At 37.3% G+C, this 15036-nt stretch overlaps 41 non-coding genes across 41 annotated transcripts; 14 read left to right on the top strand and 27 right to left on the bottom strand.

Annotated features, from left to right (window-relative positions):
- Nucleotides 1-526: 526 nt before the first annotated feature.
- On the top strand, nucleotides 527-612 carry TRNAY-GUA (transfer RNA tyrosine (anticodon GUA)). Its single transcript is given in 2 exon segments — nucleotides 527-563; nucleotides 577-612. It is a non-coding gene; the product is annotated as a tRNA-Tyr (tRNA).
- A 110-nt stretch (nucleotides 613-722) lies between these two features.
- Nucleotides 723-804, bottom strand: TRNAL-AAG (transfer RNA leucine (anticodon AAG)). The gene has a single exon. It is a non-coding gene; the product is annotated as a tRNA-Leu (tRNA).
- Nucleotides 805-947: 143 nt separating this feature from the next.
- TRNAL-UAG (transfer RNA leucine (anticodon UAG)) lies at nucleotides 948-1029 on the bottom strand. Its single transcript has one exon. It is a non-coding gene; the product is annotated as a tRNA-Leu (tRNA).
- A 563-nt stretch (nucleotides 1030-1592) lies between these two features.
- On the top strand, nucleotides 1593-1678 carry TRNAY-GUA (transfer RNA tyrosine (anticodon GUA)). Its single transcript is given in 2 exon segments — nucleotides 1593-1629; nucleotides 1643-1678. It is a non-coding gene; the product is annotated as a tRNA-Tyr (tRNA).
- Nucleotides 1679-1788: 110 nt separating this feature from the next.
- Nucleotides 1789-1870, bottom strand: TRNAL-AAG (transfer RNA leucine (anticodon AAG)). The gene has a single exon. It is a non-coding gene; the product is annotated as a tRNA-Leu (tRNA).
- A 563-nt stretch (nucleotides 1871-2433) lies between these two features.
- On the top strand, nucleotides 2434-2519 carry TRNAY-GUA (transfer RNA tyrosine (anticodon GUA)). The gene is given in 2 exon segments: nucleotides 2434-2470; nucleotides 2484-2519. It is a non-coding gene; the product is annotated as a tRNA-Tyr (tRNA).
- A 110-nt stretch (nucleotides 2520-2629) lies between these two features.
- On the bottom strand, nucleotides 2630-2711 carry TRNAL-AAG (transfer RNA leucine (anticodon AAG)). The gene has a single exon. It is a non-coding gene; the product is annotated as a tRNA-Leu (tRNA).
- Nucleotides 2712-2854: 143 nt separating this feature from the next.
- Nucleotides 2855-2936, bottom strand: TRNAL-UAG (transfer RNA leucine (anticodon UAG)). The gene has a single exon. It is a non-coding gene; the product is annotated as a tRNA-Leu (tRNA).
- A 563-nt stretch (nucleotides 2937-3499) lies between these two features.
- On the top strand, nucleotides 3500-3585 carry TRNAY-GUA (transfer RNA tyrosine (anticodon GUA)). The gene is given in 2 exon segments: nucleotides 3500-3536; nucleotides 3550-3585. It is a non-coding gene; the product is annotated as a tRNA-Tyr (tRNA).
- A 110-nt stretch (nucleotides 3586-3695) lies between these two features.
- Nucleotides 3696-3777, bottom strand: TRNAL-AAG (transfer RNA leucine (anticodon AAG)). The gene has a single exon. It is a non-coding gene; the product is annotated as a tRNA-Leu (tRNA).
- A 142-nt stretch (nucleotides 3778-3919) lies between these two features.
- Nucleotides 3920-4001, bottom strand: TRNAL-UAG (transfer RNA leucine (anticodon UAG)). The gene has a single exon. It is a non-coding gene; the product is annotated as a tRNA-Leu (tRNA).
- Nucleotides 4002-4564: 563 nt separating this feature from the next.
- TRNAY-GUA (transfer RNA tyrosine (anticodon GUA)) lies at nucleotides 4565-4650 on the top strand. Its single transcript is given in 2 exon segments — nucleotides 4565-4601; nucleotides 4615-4650. It is a non-coding gene; the product is annotated as a tRNA-Tyr (tRNA).
- A 110-nt stretch (nucleotides 4651-4760) lies between these two features.
- TRNAL-AAG (transfer RNA leucine (anticodon AAG)) lies at nucleotides 4761-4847 on the bottom strand. Its single transcript has one exon. It is a non-coding gene; the product is annotated as a tRNA-Leu (tRNA).
- Nucleotides 4848-4990: 143 nt separating this feature from the next.
- Nucleotides 4991-5072, bottom strand: TRNAL-UAG (transfer RNA leucine (anticodon UAG)). Its single transcript has one exon. It is a non-coding gene; the product is annotated as a tRNA-Leu (tRNA).
- Nucleotides 5073-5635: 563 nt separating this feature from the next.
- On the top strand, nucleotides 5636-5721 carry TRNAY-GUA (transfer RNA tyrosine (anticodon GUA)). The gene is given in 2 exon segments: nucleotides 5636-5672; nucleotides 5686-5721. It is a non-coding gene; the product is annotated as a tRNA-Tyr (tRNA).
- A 110-nt stretch (nucleotides 5722-5831) lies between these two features.
- On the bottom strand, nucleotides 5832-5913 carry TRNAL-AAG (transfer RNA leucine (anticodon AAG)). Its single transcript has one exon. It is a non-coding gene; the product is annotated as a tRNA-Leu (tRNA).
- A 142-nt stretch (nucleotides 5914-6055) lies between these two features.
- Nucleotides 6056-6137, bottom strand: TRNAL-UAG (transfer RNA leucine (anticodon UAG)). The gene has a single exon. It is a non-coding gene; the product is annotated as a tRNA-Leu (tRNA).
- A 563-nt stretch (nucleotides 6138-6700) lies between these two features.
- Nucleotides 6701-6786, top strand: TRNAY-GUA (transfer RNA tyrosine (anticodon GUA)). Its single transcript is given in 2 exon segments — nucleotides 6701-6737; nucleotides 6751-6786. It is a non-coding gene; the product is annotated as a tRNA-Tyr (tRNA).
- Nucleotides 6787-6896: 110 nt separating this feature from the next.
- TRNAL-AAG (transfer RNA leucine (anticodon AAG)) lies at nucleotides 6897-6978 on the bottom strand. Its single transcript has one exon. It is a non-coding gene; the product is annotated as a tRNA-Leu (tRNA).
- Nucleotides 6979-7121: 143 nt separating this feature from the next.
- On the bottom strand, nucleotides 7122-7203 carry TRNAL-UAG (transfer RNA leucine (anticodon UAG)). The gene has a single exon. It is a non-coding gene; the product is annotated as a tRNA-Leu (tRNA).
- A 563-nt stretch (nucleotides 7204-7766) lies between these two features.
- TRNAY-GUA (transfer RNA tyrosine (anticodon GUA)) lies at nucleotides 7767-7852 on the top strand. The gene is given in 2 exon segments: nucleotides 7767-7803; nucleotides 7817-7852. It is a non-coding gene; the product is annotated as a tRNA-Tyr (tRNA).
- A 110-nt stretch (nucleotides 7853-7962) lies between these two features.
- On the bottom strand, nucleotides 7963-8044 carry TRNAL-AAG (transfer RNA leucine (anticodon AAG)). The gene has a single exon. It is a non-coding gene; the product is annotated as a tRNA-Leu (tRNA).
- A 143-nt stretch (nucleotides 8045-8187) lies between these two features.
- Nucleotides 8188-8269, bottom strand: TRNAL-UAG (transfer RNA leucine (anticodon UAG)). Its single transcript has one exon. It is a non-coding gene; the product is annotated as a tRNA-Leu (tRNA).
- Nucleotides 8270-8832: 563 nt separating this feature from the next.
- TRNAY-GUA (transfer RNA tyrosine (anticodon GUA)) lies at nucleotides 8833-8918 on the top strand. Its single transcript is given in 2 exon segments — nucleotides 8833-8869; nucleotides 8883-8918. It is a non-coding gene; the product is annotated as a tRNA-Tyr (tRNA).
- A 110-nt stretch (nucleotides 8919-9028) lies between these two features.
- TRNAL-AAG (transfer RNA leucine (anticodon AAG)) lies at nucleotides 9029-9110 on the bottom strand. Its single transcript has one exon. It is a non-coding gene; the product is annotated as a tRNA-Leu (tRNA).
- A 143-nt stretch (nucleotides 9111-9253) lies between these two features.
- TRNAL-UAG (transfer RNA leucine (anticodon UAG)) lies at nucleotides 9254-9335 on the bottom strand. Its single transcript has one exon. It is a non-coding gene; the product is annotated as a tRNA-Leu (tRNA).
- Nucleotides 9336-9898: 563 nt separating this feature from the next.
- Nucleotides 9899-9984, top strand: TRNAY-GUA (transfer RNA tyrosine (anticodon GUA)). The gene is given in 2 exon segments: nucleotides 9899-9935; nucleotides 9949-9984. It is a non-coding gene; the product is annotated as a tRNA-Tyr (tRNA).
- Nucleotides 9985-10094: 110 nt separating this feature from the next.
- TRNAL-UAG (transfer RNA leucine (anticodon UAG)) lies at nucleotides 10095-10176 on the bottom strand. Its single transcript has one exon. It is a non-coding gene; the product is annotated as a tRNA-Leu (tRNA).
- A 143-nt stretch (nucleotides 10177-10319) lies between these two features.
- TRNAL-UAG (transfer RNA leucine (anticodon UAG)) lies at nucleotides 10320-10401 on the bottom strand. The gene has a single exon. It is a non-coding gene; the product is annotated as a tRNA-Leu (tRNA).
- Nucleotides 10402-10964: 563 nt separating this feature from the next.
- On the top strand, nucleotides 10965-11050 carry TRNAY-GUA (transfer RNA tyrosine (anticodon GUA)). The gene is given in 2 exon segments: nucleotides 10965-11001; nucleotides 11015-11050. It is a non-coding gene; the product is annotated as a tRNA-Tyr (tRNA).
- A 110-nt stretch (nucleotides 11051-11160) lies between these two features.
- TRNAL-UAG (transfer RNA leucine (anticodon UAG)) lies at nucleotides 11161-11242 on the bottom strand. The gene has a single exon. It is a non-coding gene; the product is annotated as a tRNA-Leu (tRNA).
- A 143-nt stretch (nucleotides 11243-11385) lies between these two features.
- Nucleotides 11386-11467, bottom strand: TRNAL-UAG (transfer RNA leucine (anticodon UAG)). The gene has a single exon. It is a non-coding gene; the product is annotated as a tRNA-Leu (tRNA).
- Nucleotides 11468-12030: 563 nt separating this feature from the next.
- Nucleotides 12031-12116, top strand: TRNAY-GUA (transfer RNA tyrosine (anticodon GUA)). The gene is given in 2 exon segments: nucleotides 12031-12067; nucleotides 12081-12116. It is a non-coding gene; the product is annotated as a tRNA-Tyr (tRNA).
- Nucleotides 12117-12226: 110 nt separating this feature from the next.
- On the bottom strand, nucleotides 12227-12308 carry TRNAL-UAG (transfer RNA leucine (anticodon UAG)). Its single transcript has one exon. It is a non-coding gene; the product is annotated as a tRNA-Leu (tRNA).
- A 143-nt stretch (nucleotides 12309-12451) lies between these two features.
- TRNAL-UAG (transfer RNA leucine (anticodon UAG)) lies at nucleotides 12452-12533 on the bottom strand. Its single transcript has one exon. It is a non-coding gene; the product is annotated as a tRNA-Leu (tRNA).
- Nucleotides 12534-13096: 563 nt separating this feature from the next.
- TRNAY-GUA (transfer RNA tyrosine (anticodon GUA)) lies at nucleotides 13097-13182 on the top strand. Its single transcript is given in 2 exon segments — nucleotides 13097-13133; nucleotides 13147-13182. It is a non-coding gene; the product is annotated as a tRNA-Tyr (tRNA).
- Nucleotides 13183-13292: 110 nt separating this feature from the next.
- On the bottom strand, nucleotides 13293-13374 carry TRNAL-UAG (transfer RNA leucine (anticodon UAG)). The gene has a single exon. It is a non-coding gene; the product is annotated as a tRNA-Leu (tRNA).
- A 143-nt stretch (nucleotides 13375-13517) lies between these two features.
- Nucleotides 13518-13599, bottom strand: TRNAL-AAG (transfer RNA leucine (anticodon AAG)). The gene has a single exon. It is a non-coding gene; the product is annotated as a tRNA-Leu (tRNA).
- A 563-nt stretch (nucleotides 13600-14162) lies between these two features.
- On the top strand, nucleotides 14163-14248 carry TRNAY-GUA (transfer RNA tyrosine (anticodon GUA)). Its single transcript is given in 2 exon segments — nucleotides 14163-14199; nucleotides 14213-14248. It is a non-coding gene; the product is annotated as a tRNA-Tyr (tRNA).
- Nucleotides 14249-14358: 110 nt separating this feature from the next.
- Nucleotides 14359-14440, bottom strand: TRNAL-AAG (transfer RNA leucine (anticodon AAG)). The gene has a single exon. It is a non-coding gene; the product is annotated as a tRNA-Leu (tRNA).
- Nucleotides 14441-14583: 143 nt separating this feature from the next.
- TRNAL-UAG (transfer RNA leucine (anticodon UAG)) lies at nucleotides 14584-14665 on the bottom strand. The gene has a single exon. It is a non-coding gene; the product is annotated as a tRNA-Leu (tRNA).
- Nucleotides 14666-15036: the final 371 nt, after the last annotated feature.

Consider the following 15036-nt stretch of genomic DNA (forward strand, 5'->3'; position numbering starts at 1 on the left):
CATCTACAGAAAAAAAAGAGTGACTAAAAGTTGGCTAATGGTTCTCGTTAGCACATTAACTGGGATTGTTGTAATCATTTCTTTTCCTCTATGTTCAAAATGACTATGGCAGTTGCAATGTCTTCTTTAAATTGAAACAGAAAAGAATAAAAATCACTAAACAAAGTTCACCTACTTCTGAATCCTGAATTTGCTAAGTCCACACTTTTGGCACCTTGGTAAAAAACCCTTACAAAGAAAGTGTCAACACGTTAACATATTTAATCAATTAGCATGGCAATTGTTTCATTCAAAACAAGATCAATAGGAATCCGTACAGTCTCCAAATGTCTATATTATTTCAAGTTTGAGGTAAAGTAAATATAATTCAATTTTATTTTTGTTTCAAATTATGTTTAATAACTTTTATCTTCAAGAACTTTCACAATAAGCACTTTAATAACTTTTATCTTCAAGAACTTTTACAATAAGCATGTTCTATAAAATAATTACTATGTGCCAATTATTTTCAGTTGACATGTAGAATCCTTCGATAGCTCAGCTGGTAGAGCGGAGGACTGTAGTGCTAAAGCAGTAATCCTTAGGTCGCTGGTTCAATTCCGGCTCGAAGGAGTCCAAGGCTGTTTTTGCAAAACACGAATTTTAAAAAACACAATAAAGAACCTATTTGCGCTACGAATCGATATACCATTTAAAGTACTAGTAAGTGAAAATGATGATTCTGGCAGCGGTGGGATTTGAACCCACGCCTCCGAAGAGACTGGAGCCTTAATCCAGCGCCTTAGACCGCTCGGCCACGCTACCTTGCGCACAGAGAGCGATTTGCAAATTGTGTGCTCGACATCTACAGAAAAAAAAGAGTGACTAATAGTTCTCGTTAACAGATAAACTGGGATTGTTATAATTATTTCTTCTCCTCCTTTTTTCTTCTTCTAAAATGATGATTCTGGCAGCGGTGGGATTTGAACCCACGCCTCCAAAGAGACTGGAGCCTAAATCCAGCGCCTTAGACCGCTCGGCCACGCTACCTCGCACACTACGAGCGCTTTGAAAATTCTGCGCTCCACATCTACAGAAAAAAAAGAGTGACTAAAAGTTGGCTAATGGTTCTCGTTAGCACATTAACTGGGATTGTTGTAATCATTTCTTTTCCTCTATGTTCAAAATGACTATGGCAGTTGCAATGTCTTCTTTAAATTGAAACAGAAAAGAATAAAAATCACTAAACAAAGTTCACCTACTTCTGAATCCTGAATTTGCTAAGTCCACACTTTTGGCACCTTGGTAAAAAACCCTTACAAAGAAAGTGTCAACACGTTAACATATTTAATCAATTAGCATGGCAATTGTTTCATTCAAAACAAGATCAATAGGAATCCGTACAGTCTCCAAATGTCTATATTATTTCAAGTTTGAGGTAAAGTAAATATAATTCAATTTTATTTTTGTTTCAAATTATGTTTAATAACTTTTATCTTCAAGAACTTTCACAATAAGCACTTTAATAACTTTTATCTTCAAGAACTTTTACAATAAGCATGTTCTATAAAATAATTACTATGTGCCAATTATTTTCAGTTGACATGTAGAATCCTTCGATAGCTCAGCTGGTAGAGCGGAGGACTGTAGTGCTAAAGCAGTAATCCTTAGGTCGCTGGTTCAATTCCGGCTCGAAGGAGTCCAAGGCTGTTTTTGCAAAACACGAATTTTAAAAAACACAATAAAGAACCTACTTGCGCTACGAATCGATATACCATTTAAAGTACTAGTAAGTGAAAATGATGATTCTGGCAGCGGTGGGATTTGAACCCACGCCTCCGAAGAGACTGGAGCCTTAATCCAGCGCCTTAGACCGCTCGGCCACGCTACCTTGCGCACTACGGGCACTTTGAAAATTCTGCGCTCCACATCTACAGAAAAAAAAGAGTGACTAAAAGTTGGCTAATGGTTCTCGTTAACACATTAACTGAGATTTTTGTAATCATTTCTTCTCCTCTATGTTCAAAATGACTATGGCAGTTGCAATGTCTTCTTTAAATTGAAACAGAAAAGAATAAAAATCACTAAACAAAGTTCACCTACTTCTGAATCCTGAATTTGCTAAGTCCACACTTTTGGCACCTTGGTAAAAAACCCTTACAAAGAAAGTGTCAACACGTTAACATATTTAATCAATTAGCATGGCAATTGTTTCATTCAAAACAAGATCAATAGGAATCCGTACAGTCTCCAAATGTCTATATTATTTCAAGTTTGAGGTAAAGTAAATATAATTCAATTTTATTTTTGTTTCAAATTATGTTTAATAACTTTTATCTTCAAGAACTTTCACAATAAGCACTTTAATAACTTTTATCTTCAAGAACTTTTACAATAAGCATGTTCTATAAAATAATTACTATGTGCCAATTATTTTCAGTTGACATGTAGAATCCTTCGATAGCTCAGCTGGTAGAGCGGAGGACTGTAGTGCTAAAGCAGTAATCCTTAGGTCGCTGGTTCAATTCCGGCTCGAAGGAGTCCAAGGCTGTTTTTGCAAAACACGAATTTTAAAAAACACAATAAAGAACCTACTTGCGCTACGAATCGATATACCATTTAAAGTACTAGTAAGTGAAAATGATGATTCTGGCAGCGGTGGGATTTGAACCCACGCCTCCGAAGAGACTGGAGCCTTAATCCAGCGCCTTAGACCGCTCGGCCACGCTACCTTGCGCACAGAGAGCGATTTGCAAATTGTGTGCTCGACATCTACAGAAAAAAAAGAGTGACTAATAGTTCTCGTTAACAGATAAACTGGGATTGTTATAATTATTTCTTCTCCTCCTTTTTTCTTCTTCTAAAATGATGATTCTGGCAGCGGTGGGATTTGAACCCACGCCTCCAAAGAGACTGGAGCCTAAATCCAGCGCCTTAGACCGCTCGGCCACGCTACCTCGCACACAAAGAGCGCTTTGAAAATTCTGCGCTCCACATCTACAGAAAAAAAAGAGTGACTAAAAGTTGGCTAATGGTTCTCGTTAGCACATTAACTGGGATTGTTGTAATCATTTCTTTTCCTCTATGTTCAAAATGACTATGGCAGTTGCAATGTCTTCTTTAAATTGAAACAGAAAAGAATAAAAATCACTAAACAAAGTTCACCTACTTCTGAATCCTGAATTTGCTAAGTCCACACTTTTGGCACCTTGGTAAAAAACCCTTACAAAGAAAGTGTCAACACGTTAACATATTTAATCAATTAGCATGGCAATTGTTTCATTCAAAACAAGATCAATAGGAATCCGTACAGTCTCCAAATGTCTATATTATTTCAAGTTTGAGGTAAAGTAAATATAATTCAATTTTATTTTTGTTTCAAATTATGTTTAATAACTTTTATCTTCAAGAACTTTCACAATAAGCACTTTAATAACTTTTATCTTCAAGAACTTTTACAATAAGCATGTTGTATAAAATAATTACTATGTGCCAATTATTTTCAGTTGACATGTAGAATCCTTCGATAGCTCAGCTGGTAGAGCGGAGGACTGTAGTGCTAAAGCAGTAATCCTTAGGTCGCTGGTTCAATTCCGGCTCGAAGGAGTCCAAGGCTGTTTTTGCAAAACACGAATTTTAAAAAACACAATAAAGAACCTATTTGCGCTACGAATCGATATACCATTTAAAGTACTAGTAAGTGAAAATGATGATTCTGGCAGCGGTGGGATTTGAACCCACGCCTCCAAAGAGACTGGAGCCTTAATCCAGCGCCTTAGACCGCTCGGCCACGCTACCTTGCGCACAGAGAGCGATTTGCAAATTGTGTGCTCGACATCTACAGAAAAAAAAGAGTGACTAATAGTTCTCGTTAACAGATAAACTGGGATTGTTATAATTATTTCTTCTCCTCCTTTTTCTTCTTCTAAAATGATGATTCTGGCAGCGGTGGGATTTGAACCCACGCCTCCAAAGAGACTGGAGCCTAAATCCAGCGCCTTAGACCGCTCGGCCACGCTACCTCGCACACTACGAGCGCTTTGAAAATTCTGTGCTCCACATCTACAGAAAAAAAAGAGTGACTAAAAGTTGGCTAATGGTTCTCGTTAGCACATTAACTGGGATTGTTGTAATCATTTCTTTTCCTCTATGTTCAAAATGACTATGGCAGTTGCAATGTCTTCTTTAAATTGAAACAGAAAAGAATAAAAATCACTAAACAAAGTTCACCTACTTCTGAATCCTGAATTTGCTAAGTCCACACTTTTGGCACCTTGGTAAAAAACCCTTACAAAGAAAGTGTCAACACGTTAACATATTTAATCAATTAGCATGGCAATTGTTTCATTCAAAACAAGATCAATAGGAATCCGTACAGTCTCCAAATGTCTATATTATTTCAAGTTTGATTTAAAGTAAATATAATTCAATTTTATTTTTGTTTCAAATTATGTTTAATAACTTTTATCTTCAAGAACTTTCACAATAAGCACTTTAATAACTTTTATCTTCAAGAACTTTTACAATAAGCATGTTCTATAAAATAATTACTATGTGCCAATTATTTTCAGTTGACATGTAGAATCCTTCGATAGCTCAGCTGGTAGAGCGGAGGACTGTAGTGCTAAAGCAGTAATCCTTAGGTCGCTGGTTCAATTCCGGCTCGAAGGAGTCCAAGGCTGTTTTTGCAAAACACGAATTTTAAAAAACACAATAAAGAACCTACTTGCGCTACGAATCGATATACCATTTAAAGTACTAGTAAGTGAAAATGATGATTCTGGCAGCGGTGGGATTTGAACCCACGCCTCCGAAGAGACTGGACTGGAGCCTTAATCCAGCGCCTTAGACCGCTCGGCCACGCTACCTTGCGCACAGAGAGCGATTTGCAAATTGTGTGCTCGACATCTACAGAAAAAAAAGAGTGACTAATAGTTCTCGTTAACAGATAAACTGGGATTGTTATAATTATTTCTTCTCCTCCTTTTTTCTTCTTCTAAAATGATGATTCTGGCAGCGGTGGGATTTGAACCCACGCCTCCGAAGAGACTGGAGCCTAAATCCAGCGCCTTAGACCGCTCGGCCACGCTACCTCGCACACTACGAGCGCTTTGAAAATTCTGCGCTCCACATCTACAGAAAAAAAAGAGTGACTAAAAGTTGGCTAATGGTTCTCGTTAGCACATTAACTGGGATTGTTGTAATCATTTCTTTTCCTCTATGTTCAAAATGACTATGGCAGTTGCAATGTCTTCTTTAAATTGAAACAGAAAAGAATAAAAATCACTAAACAAAGTTCACCTACTTCTGAATCCTGAATTTGCTAAGTCCACACTTTTGGCACCTTGGTAAAAAACCCTTACAAAGAAAGTGTCAACACGTTAACATATTTAATCAATTAGCATGGCAATTGTTTCATTCAAAACAAGATCAATAGGAATCCGTACAGTCTCCAAATGTCTATATTATTTCAAGTTTGAGGTAAAGTAAATATAATTCAATTTTATTTTTGTTTCAAATTATGTTTAATAACTTTTATCTTCAAGAACTTTCACAATAAGCACTTTAATAACTTTTATCTTCAAGAACTTTTACAATAAGCATGTTCTATAAAATAATTACTATGTGCCAATTATTTTCAGTTGACATGTAGAATCCTTCGATAGCTCAGCTGGTAGAGCGGAGGACTGTAGTGCTAAAGCAGTAATCCTTAGGTTGCTGGTTCAATTCCGGCTCGAAGGAGTCCAAGGCTGTTTTTGCAAAACACGAATTTTAAAAAACACAATAAAGAACCTACTTGCGCTACGAATCGATATACCATTTAAAGTACTAGTAAGTGAAAATGATGATTCTGGCAGCGGTGGGATTTGAACCCACGCCTCCGAAGAGACTGGAGCCTTAATCCAGCGCCTTAGACCGCTCGGCCACGCTACCTTGCGCATAGAGAGCGATTTGCAAATTGTGTGCTCGACATCTACAGAAAAAAAAGAGTGACTAATAGTTCTCGTTAACAGATAAACTGGGATTGTTATAATTATTTCTTCTCCTCCTTTTTCTTCTTCTAAAATGATGATTCTGGCAGCGGTGGGATTTGAACCCACGCCTCCAAAGAGACTGGAGCCTAAATCCAGCGCCTTAGACCGCTCGGCCACGCTACCTCGCACACTACGAGCGCTTTGAAAATTCTGCGCTCCACATCTACAGAAAAAAAAGAGTGACTAAAAGTTGGCTAATGGTTCTCGTTAGCACATTAACTGGGATTGTTGTAATCATTTCTTTTCCTCTATGTTCAAAATGACTATGGCAGTTGCAATGTCTTCTTTAAATTGAAACAGAAAAGAATAAAAATCACTAAACAAAGTTCACCTACTTCTGAATCCTGAATTTGCTAAGTCCACACTTTTGGCACCTTGGTAAAAAACCCTTACAAAGAAAGTGTCAACACGTTAACATATTTAATCAATTAGCATGGCAATTGTTTCATTCAAAACAAGATCAATAGGAATCCGTACAGTCTCCAAATGTCTATATTATTTCAAGTTTGATTTAAAGTAAATATAATTCAATTTTATTTTTGTTTCAAATTATGTTTAATAACTTTTATCTTCAAGAACTTTCACAATAAGCACTTTAATAACTTTTATCTTCAAGAACTTTTACAATAAGCATGTTCTATAAAATAATTACTATGTGCCAATTATTTTCAGTTGACATGTAGAATCCTTCGATAGCTCAGCTGGTAGAGCGGAGGACTGTAGTGCTAAAGCAGTAATCCTTAGGTCGCTGGTTCAATTCCGGCTCGAAGGAGTCCAAGGCTGTTTTTGCAAAACACGAATTTTAAAAAACACAATAAAGAACCTACTTGCGCTACGAATCGATATACCATTTAAAGTACTAGTAAGTGAAAATGATGATTCTGGCAGCGGTGGGATTTGAACCCACGCCTCCGAAGAGACTGGAGCCTTAATCCAGCGCCTTAGACCGCTCGGCCACGCTACCTTGCGCACAGAGAGCGATTTGCAAATTGTGTGCTCGACATCTACAGAAAAAAAAGAGTGACTAATAGTTCTCGTTAACAGATAAACTGGGATTGTTATAATTATTTCTTCTCCTCCTTTTTTCTTCTTCTAAAATGATGATTCTGGCAGCGGTGGGATTTGAACCCACGCCTCCAAAGAGACTGGAGCCTAAATCCAGCGCCTTAGACCGCTCGGCCACGCTACCTCGCACACTACGAGCGCTTTGAAAATTCTGTGCTCCACATCTACAGAAAAAAAAGAGTGACTAAAAGTTGGCTAATGGTTCTCGTTAGCACATTAACTGGGATTGTTGTAATCATTTCTTTTCCTCTATGTTCAAAATGACTATGGCAGTTGCAATGTCTTCTTTAAATTGAAACAGAAAAGAATAAAAATCACTAAACAAAGTTCACCTTCTTCTGAATCCTGAATTTGCTAAGTCCACACTTTTGGCACCTTGGTAAAAAACCCTTACAAAGAAAGTGTCAACACGTTAACATATTTAATCAATTAGCATGGCAATTGTTTCATTCAAAACAAGATCAATAGGAATCCGTACAGTCTCCAAATGTCTATATTATTTCAAGTTTGATTTAAAGTAAATATAATTCAATTTTATTTTTGTTTCAAATTATGTTTAATAACTTTTATCTTCAAGAACTTTCACAATAAGCACTTTAATAACTTTTATCTTCAAGAACTTTTACAATAAGCATGTTCTATAAAATAATTACTATGTGCCAATTATTTTCAGTTGACATGTAGAATCCTTCGATAGCTCAGCTGGTAGAGCGGAGGACTGTAGTGCTAAAGCAGTAATCCTTAGGTCGCTGGTTCAATTCCGGCTCGAAGGAGTCCAAGGCTGTTTTTGCAAAACACGAATTTTAAAAAACACAATAAAGAACCTATTTGCGCTACGAATCGATATACCATTTAAAGTACTAGTAAGTGAAAATGATGATTCTGGCAGCGGTGGGATTTGAACCCACGCCTCCGAAGAGACTGGAGCCTTAATCCAGCGCCTTAGACCGCTCGGCCACGCTACCTTGTGCACAGAGAGCGATTTGCAAATTGTGTGCTCGACATCTACAGAAAAAAAAGAGTGACTAATAGTTCTCGTTAACAGATAAACTGGGATTGTTATAATTATTTCTTCTCCTCCTTTTTTCTTCTTCTAAAATGATGATTCTGGCAGCGGTGGGATTTGAACCCACGCCTCCAAAGAGACTGGAGCCTAAATCCAGCGCCTTAGACCGCTCGGCCACGCTACCTCGCACACTACGAGCGCTTTGAAAATTCTGCGCTCCACATCTACAGAAAAAAAAGAGTGACTAAAAGTTGGCTAATGGTTCTCGTTAGCACATTAACTGGGATTGTTGTAATCATTTCTTCTCCTCTATGTTCAAAATGACTATGGCAGTTGCAATGTCTTCTTTAAATTGAAACAGAAAAGAATAAAAATCACTAAACAAAGTTCACCTACTTCTGAATCCTGAATTTGCTAAGTCCACACTTTTGGCACCTTGGTAAAAAACCCTTACAAAGAAAGTGTCAACACGTTAACATATTTAATCAATTAGCATGGCAATTGTTTCATTCAAAACAAGATCAATAGGAATCCGTACAGTCTCCAAATGTCTATATTATTTCAAGTTTGATTTAAAGTAAATATAATTCAATTTTATTTTTGTTTCAAATTATGTTTAATAACTTTTATCTTCAAGAACTTTCACAATAAGCACTTTAATAACTTTTATCTTCAAGAACTTTTACAATAAGCATGTTCTATAAAATAATTACTATGTGCCAATTATTTTCAGTTGACATGTAGAATCCTTCGATAGCTCAGCTGGTAGAGCGGAGGACTGTAGTGCTAAAGCAGTAATCCTTAGGTCGCTGGTTCAATTCCGGCTCGAAGGAGTCCAAGGCTGTTTTTGCAAAACACGAATTTTAAAAAACACAATAAAGAACCTACTTGCGCTACGAATCGATATACCATTTAAAGTACTAGTAAGTGAAAATGATGATTCTGGCAGCGGTGGGATTTGAACCCACGCCTCCGAAGAGACTGGAGCCTTAATCCAGCGCCTTAGACCGCTCGGCCACGCTACCTAGCGCACAGAGAGCGATTTGAAAATTGTGTGCTCGACATCTACAGAAAAAAAAGAGTGACTAATAGTTCTCGTTAACAGATAAACTGGGATTGTTATAATTATTTCTTCTCCTCCTTTTTTCTTCTTCTAAAATGATGATTCTGGCAGCGGTGGGATTTGAACCCACGCCTCCAAAGAGACTGGAGCCTAAATCCAGCGCCTTAGACCGCTCGGCCACGCTACCTCGCACACTACGAGCGCTTTGAAAATTCTGTGCTCCACATCTACAGAAAAAAAAGAGTGACTAAAAGTTGGCTAATGGTTCTCGTTAGCACATTAACTGGGATTGTTGTAATCATTTCTTTTCCTCTATGTTCAAAATGACTATGGCAGTTGCAATGTCTTCTTTAAATTGAAACAGAAAAGAATAAAAATCACTAAACAAAGTTCACCTACTTCTGAATCCTGAATTTGCTAAGTCCACACTTTTGGCACCTTGGTAAAAAACCCTTACAAAGAAAGTGTCAACACGTTAACATATTTAATCAATTAGCATGGCAATTGTTTCATTCAAAACAAGATCAATAGGAATCCGTACAGTCTCCAAATGTCTATATTATTTCAAGTTTGATTTAAAGTAAATATAATTCAATTTTATTTTTGTTTCAAATTATGTTTAATAACTTTTATCTTCAAGAACTTTCACAATAAGCACTTTAATAACTTTTATCTTCAAGAACTTTTACAATAAGCATGTTCTATAAAATAATTACTATGTGCCAATTATTTTCAGTTGACATGTAGAATCCTTCGATAGCTCAGCTGGTAGAGCGGAGGACTGTAGTGCTAAAGCAGTAATCCTTAGGTCGCTGGTTCAATTCCGGCTCGAAGGAGTCCAAGGCTGTTTTTGCAAAACACGAATTTTAAAAAACACAATAAAGAACCTACTTGCGCTACGAATCGATATACCATTTAAAGTACTAGTAAGTGAAAATGATGATTCTGGCAGCGGTGGGATTTGAACCCACGCCTCCGAAGAGACTGGAGCCTAAATCCAGCGCCTTAGACCGCTCGGCCACGCTACCTTGCGCACAGAGAGCGATTTGCAAATTGTGTGCTCGACATCTACAGAAAAAAAAGAGTGACTAATAGTTCTCGTTAACAGATAAACTGGGATTGTTATAATTATTTCTTCTCCTCCTTTTTTCTTCTTCTAAAATGATGATTCTGGCAGCGGTGGGATTTGAACCCACGCCTCCAAAGAGACTGGAGCCTAAATCCAGCGCCTTAGACCGCTCGGCCACGCTACCTCGCACACTACGAGCGCTTTGAAAATTCTGTGCTCCACATCTACAGAAAAAAAAGAGTGACTAAAAGTTGGCTAATGGTTCTCGTTAGCACATTAACTGGGATTGTTGTAATCATTTCTTTTCCTCTATGTTCAAAATGACTATGGCAGTTGCAATGTCTTCTTTAAATTGAAACAGAAAAGAATAAAAATCACTAAACAAAGTTCACCTACTTCTGAATCCTGAATTTGCTAAGTCCACACTTTTGGCACCTTGGTAAAAAACCCTTACAAAGAAAGTGTCAACACGTTAACATATTTAATCAATTAGCATGGCAATTGTTTCATTCAAAACAAGATCAATAGGAATCCGTACAGTCTCCAAATGTCTATATTATTTCAAGTTTGATTTAAAGTAAATATAATTCAATTTTATTTTTGTTTCAAATTATGTTTAATAACTTTTATCTTCAAGAACTTTCACAATAAGCACTTTAATAACTTTTATCTTCAAGAACTTTTACAATAAGCATGTTCTATAAAATAATTACTATGTGCCAATTATTTTCAGTTGACATGTAGAATCCTTCGATAGCTCAGCTGGTAGAGCGGAGGACTGTAGTGCTAAAGCAGTAATCCTTAGGTCGCTGGTTCAATTCCGGCTCGAAGGAGTCCAAGGCTGTTTTTGCAAAACACGAATTTTAAAAAACACAATAAAGAACCTACTTGCGCTACGAATCGATATACCATTTAAAGTACTAGTAAGTGAAAATGATGATTCTGGCAGCGGTGGGATTTGAACCCACGCCTCCAAAGAGACTGGAGCCTAAATCCAGCGCCTTAGACCGCTCGGCCACGCTACCTTGCGCACAGAGAGCGATTTGCAAATTGTGTGCTCGACATCTACAGAAAAAAAAGAGTGACTAATAGTTCTCGTTAACAGATAAACTGGGATTGTTATAATTATTTCTTCTCCTCCTTTTTTCTTCTTCTAAAATGATGATTCTGGCAGCGGTGGGATTTGAACCCACGCCTCCAAAGAGACTGGAGCCTAAATCCAGCGCCTTAGACCGCTCGGCCACGCTACCTCGCACACTACGAGCGCTTTGAAAATTCTGCGCTCCACATCTACAGAAAAAAAAGAGTGACTAAAAGTTGGCTAATGGTTCTCGTTAGCACATTAACTGGGATTGTTGTAATCATTTCTTTTCCTCTATGTTCAAAATGACTATGGCAGTTGCAATGTCTTCTTTAAATTGAAACAGAAAAGAATAAAAATCACTAAACAAAGTTCACCTACTTCTGAATCCTGAATTTGCTAAGTCCACACTTTTGGCACCTTGGTAAAAAACACTTACAAAGAAAGTGTCAACACGTTAACATATTTAATCAATTAGCATGGCAATTGTTTCATTCAAAACAAGATCAATAGGAATCCGTACAGTCTCCAAATGTCTATATTATTTCAAGTTTGAGGTAAAGTAAATATAATTCAATTTTATTTTTGTTTCAAATTATGTTTAATAACTTTTATCTTCAAGAACTTTCACAATAAGCACTTTAATAACTTTTATCTTCAAGAACTTTTACAATAAGCATGTTCTATAAAATAATTACTATGTGCCAATTATTTTCAGTTGACATGTAGAATCCTTCGATAGCTCAGCTGGTAGAGCGGAGGACTGTAGTGCTAAAGCAGTAATCCTTAGGTCGCTGGTTCAATTCCGGCTCGAAGGAGTCCAAGGCTGTTTTTGCAAAACACGAATTTTAAAAAACACAATAAAGAACCTACTTGCGCTACGAATCGATATACCATTTAAAGTACTAGTAAGTGAAAATGATGATTCTGGCAGCGGTGGGATTTGAACCCACGCCTCCGAAGAGACTGGAGCCTAAATCCAGCGCCTTAGACCGCTCGGCCACGCTACCTTGCGCACAGAGAGCGATTTGCAAATTGTGTGCTCGACATCTACAGAAAAAAAAGAGTGACTAATAGTTCTCGTTAACAGATAAACTGGGATTGTTATAATTATTTCTTCTCCTCCTTTTTTCTTCTTCTAAAATGATGATTCTGGCAGCGGTGGGATTTGAACCCACGCCTCCAAAGAGACTGGAGCCTAAATCCAGCGCCTTAGACCGCTCGGCCACGCTACCTCGCACACTACGAGCGCTTTGAAAATTCTGCGCTCCACATCTACAGAAAAAAAAGAGTGACTAAAAGTTGGCTAATGGTTCTCGTTAGCACATTAACTGGGATTGTTGTAATCATTTCTTCTCCTCTATGTTCAAAATGACTATGGCAGTTGCAATGTCTTCTTTAAATTGAAACAGAAAAGAATAAAAATCACTAAACAAAGTTCACCTACTTCTGAATCCTGAATTTGCTAAGTCCACACTTTTGGCACCTTGGTAAAAAACCCTTACAAAGAAAGTGTCAACACGTTAACATATTTAATCAATTAGCATGGCAATTGTTTCATTCAAAACAAGATCAATAGGAATCCGTACAGTCTCCAAATGTCTATATTATTTCAAGTTTGAGGTAAAGTAAATATAATTCAATTTTATTTTTGTTTCAAATTATGTTTAATAACTTTTATCTTCAAGAACTTTCACAATAAGCACTTTAATAACTTTTATCTTCAAGAACTTTTACAATAAGCATGTTGTATAAAATAATTACTATGTGCCAATTATTTTCAGTTGACATGTAGAATCCTTCGATAGCTCAGCTGGTAGAGCGGAGGACTGTAGTGCTAAAGCAGTAATCCTTAGGTCGCTGGTTCAATTCCGGCTCGAAGGAGTCCAAGGCTGTTTTTGCAAAACACGAATTTTAAAAAACACAATAAAGAACCTATTTGCGCTACGAATCGATATACCATTTAAAGTACTAGTAAGTGAAAATGATGATTCTGGCAGCGGTGGGATTTGAACCCACGCCTCCAAAGAGACTGGAGCCTAAATCCAGCGCCTTAGACCGCTCGGCCACGCTACCTTGCGCACAGAGAGCGATTTGCAAATTGTGTGCTCGACATCTACAGAAAAAAAAGAGTGACTAATAGTTCTCGTTAACAGATAAACTGGGATTGTTATAATTATTTCTTCTCCTCCTTTTTTCTTCTTCTAAAATGATGATTCTGGCAGCGGTGGGATTTGAACCCACGCCTCCGAAGAGACTGGAGCCTTAATCCAGCGCCTTAGACCGCTCGGCCACGCTACCTCGCACACTACGAGCGCTTTGAAAATTCTGTGCTCCACATCTACAGAAAAAAAAGAGTGACTAAAAGTTGGCTAATGGTTCTCGTTAGCACATTAACTGGGATTGTTGTAATCATTTCTTTTCCTCTATGTTCAAAATGACTATGGCAGTTGCAATGTCTTCTTTAAATTGAAACAGAAAAGAATAAAAATCACTAAACAAAGTTCACCTACTTCTGAATCCTGAATTTGCTAAGTCCACACTTTTGGCACCTTGGTAAAAAACCCTTACAAAGAAAGTGTCAACACGTTAACATATTTAATCAATTAGCATGGCAATTGTTTCATTCAAAACAAGATCAATAGGAATCCGTACAGTCTCCAAATGTCTATATTATTTCAAGTTTGAGTTAAAGTAAATATAATTCAATTTTATTTTTGTTTCAAATTATGTTTAATAACTTTTATCTTCAAGAACTTTCACAATAAGCACTTTAATAACTTTTATCTTCAAGAACTTTTACAATAAGCATGTTCTATAAAATAATTACTATGTGCCAATTATTTTCAGTTGACATGTAGAATCCTTCGATAGCTCAGCTGGTAGAGCGGAGGACTGTAGTGCTAAAGCAGTAATCCTTAGGTCGCTGGTTCAATTCCGGCTCGAAGGAGTCCAAGGCTGTTTTTGCAAAACACGAATTTTAAAAAACACAATAAAGAACCTACTTGCGCTACGAATCGATATACCATTTAAAGTACTAGTAAGTGAAAATGATGATTCTGGCAGCGGTGGGATTTGAACCCACGCCTCCGAAGAGACTGGAGCCTTAATCCAGCGCCTTAGACCGCTCGGCCACGCTACCTTGCGCACAGAGAGCGATTTGCAAATTGTGTGCTCGACATCTACAGAAAAAAAAGAGTGACTAATAGTTCTCGTTAACAGATAAACTGGGATTGTTATAATTATTTCTTCTCCTCCTTTTTTCTTCTTCTAAAATGATGATTCTGGCAGCGGTGGGATTTGAACCCACGCCTCCAAAGAGACTGGAGCCTAAATCCAGCGCCTTAGACCGCTCGGCCACGCTACCTCGCACACTACGAGCGCTTTGAAAATTCTGTGCTCCACATCTACAGAAAAAAAAGAGTGACTAAAAGTTGGCTAATGGTTCTCGTTAGCACATTAACTGGGATTGTTGTAATCATTTCTTCTCCTCTATGTTCAAAATGACTATGGCAGTTGCAATGTCTTCTTTAAATTGAAACAGAAAAGAATAAAAATCACTAAACAAAGTTCACCTACTTCTGAATCCTGAATTTGCTAAGTCCACACTTTTGGCACCTTGGTAAAAAACCCTTACAAAGAAAGTGTCAACACGTTAACATATTTAATCAATTAGCATGGCAATTGTTTCATTCAAAACAAGATCAATAGGAATCCGTACAGTCTCCAAATGTCTAT

The sequence above is a fragment of the Bombina bombina genome, chromosome 5 (genome assembly GCF_027579735.1).
Source record: "Bombina bombina isolate aBomBom1 chromosome 5, aBomBom1.pri, whole genome shotgun sequence".
Taxonomy (NCBI): Eukaryota; Metazoa; Chordata; class Amphibia; order Anura; family Bombinatoridae; genus Bombina; species Bombina bombina.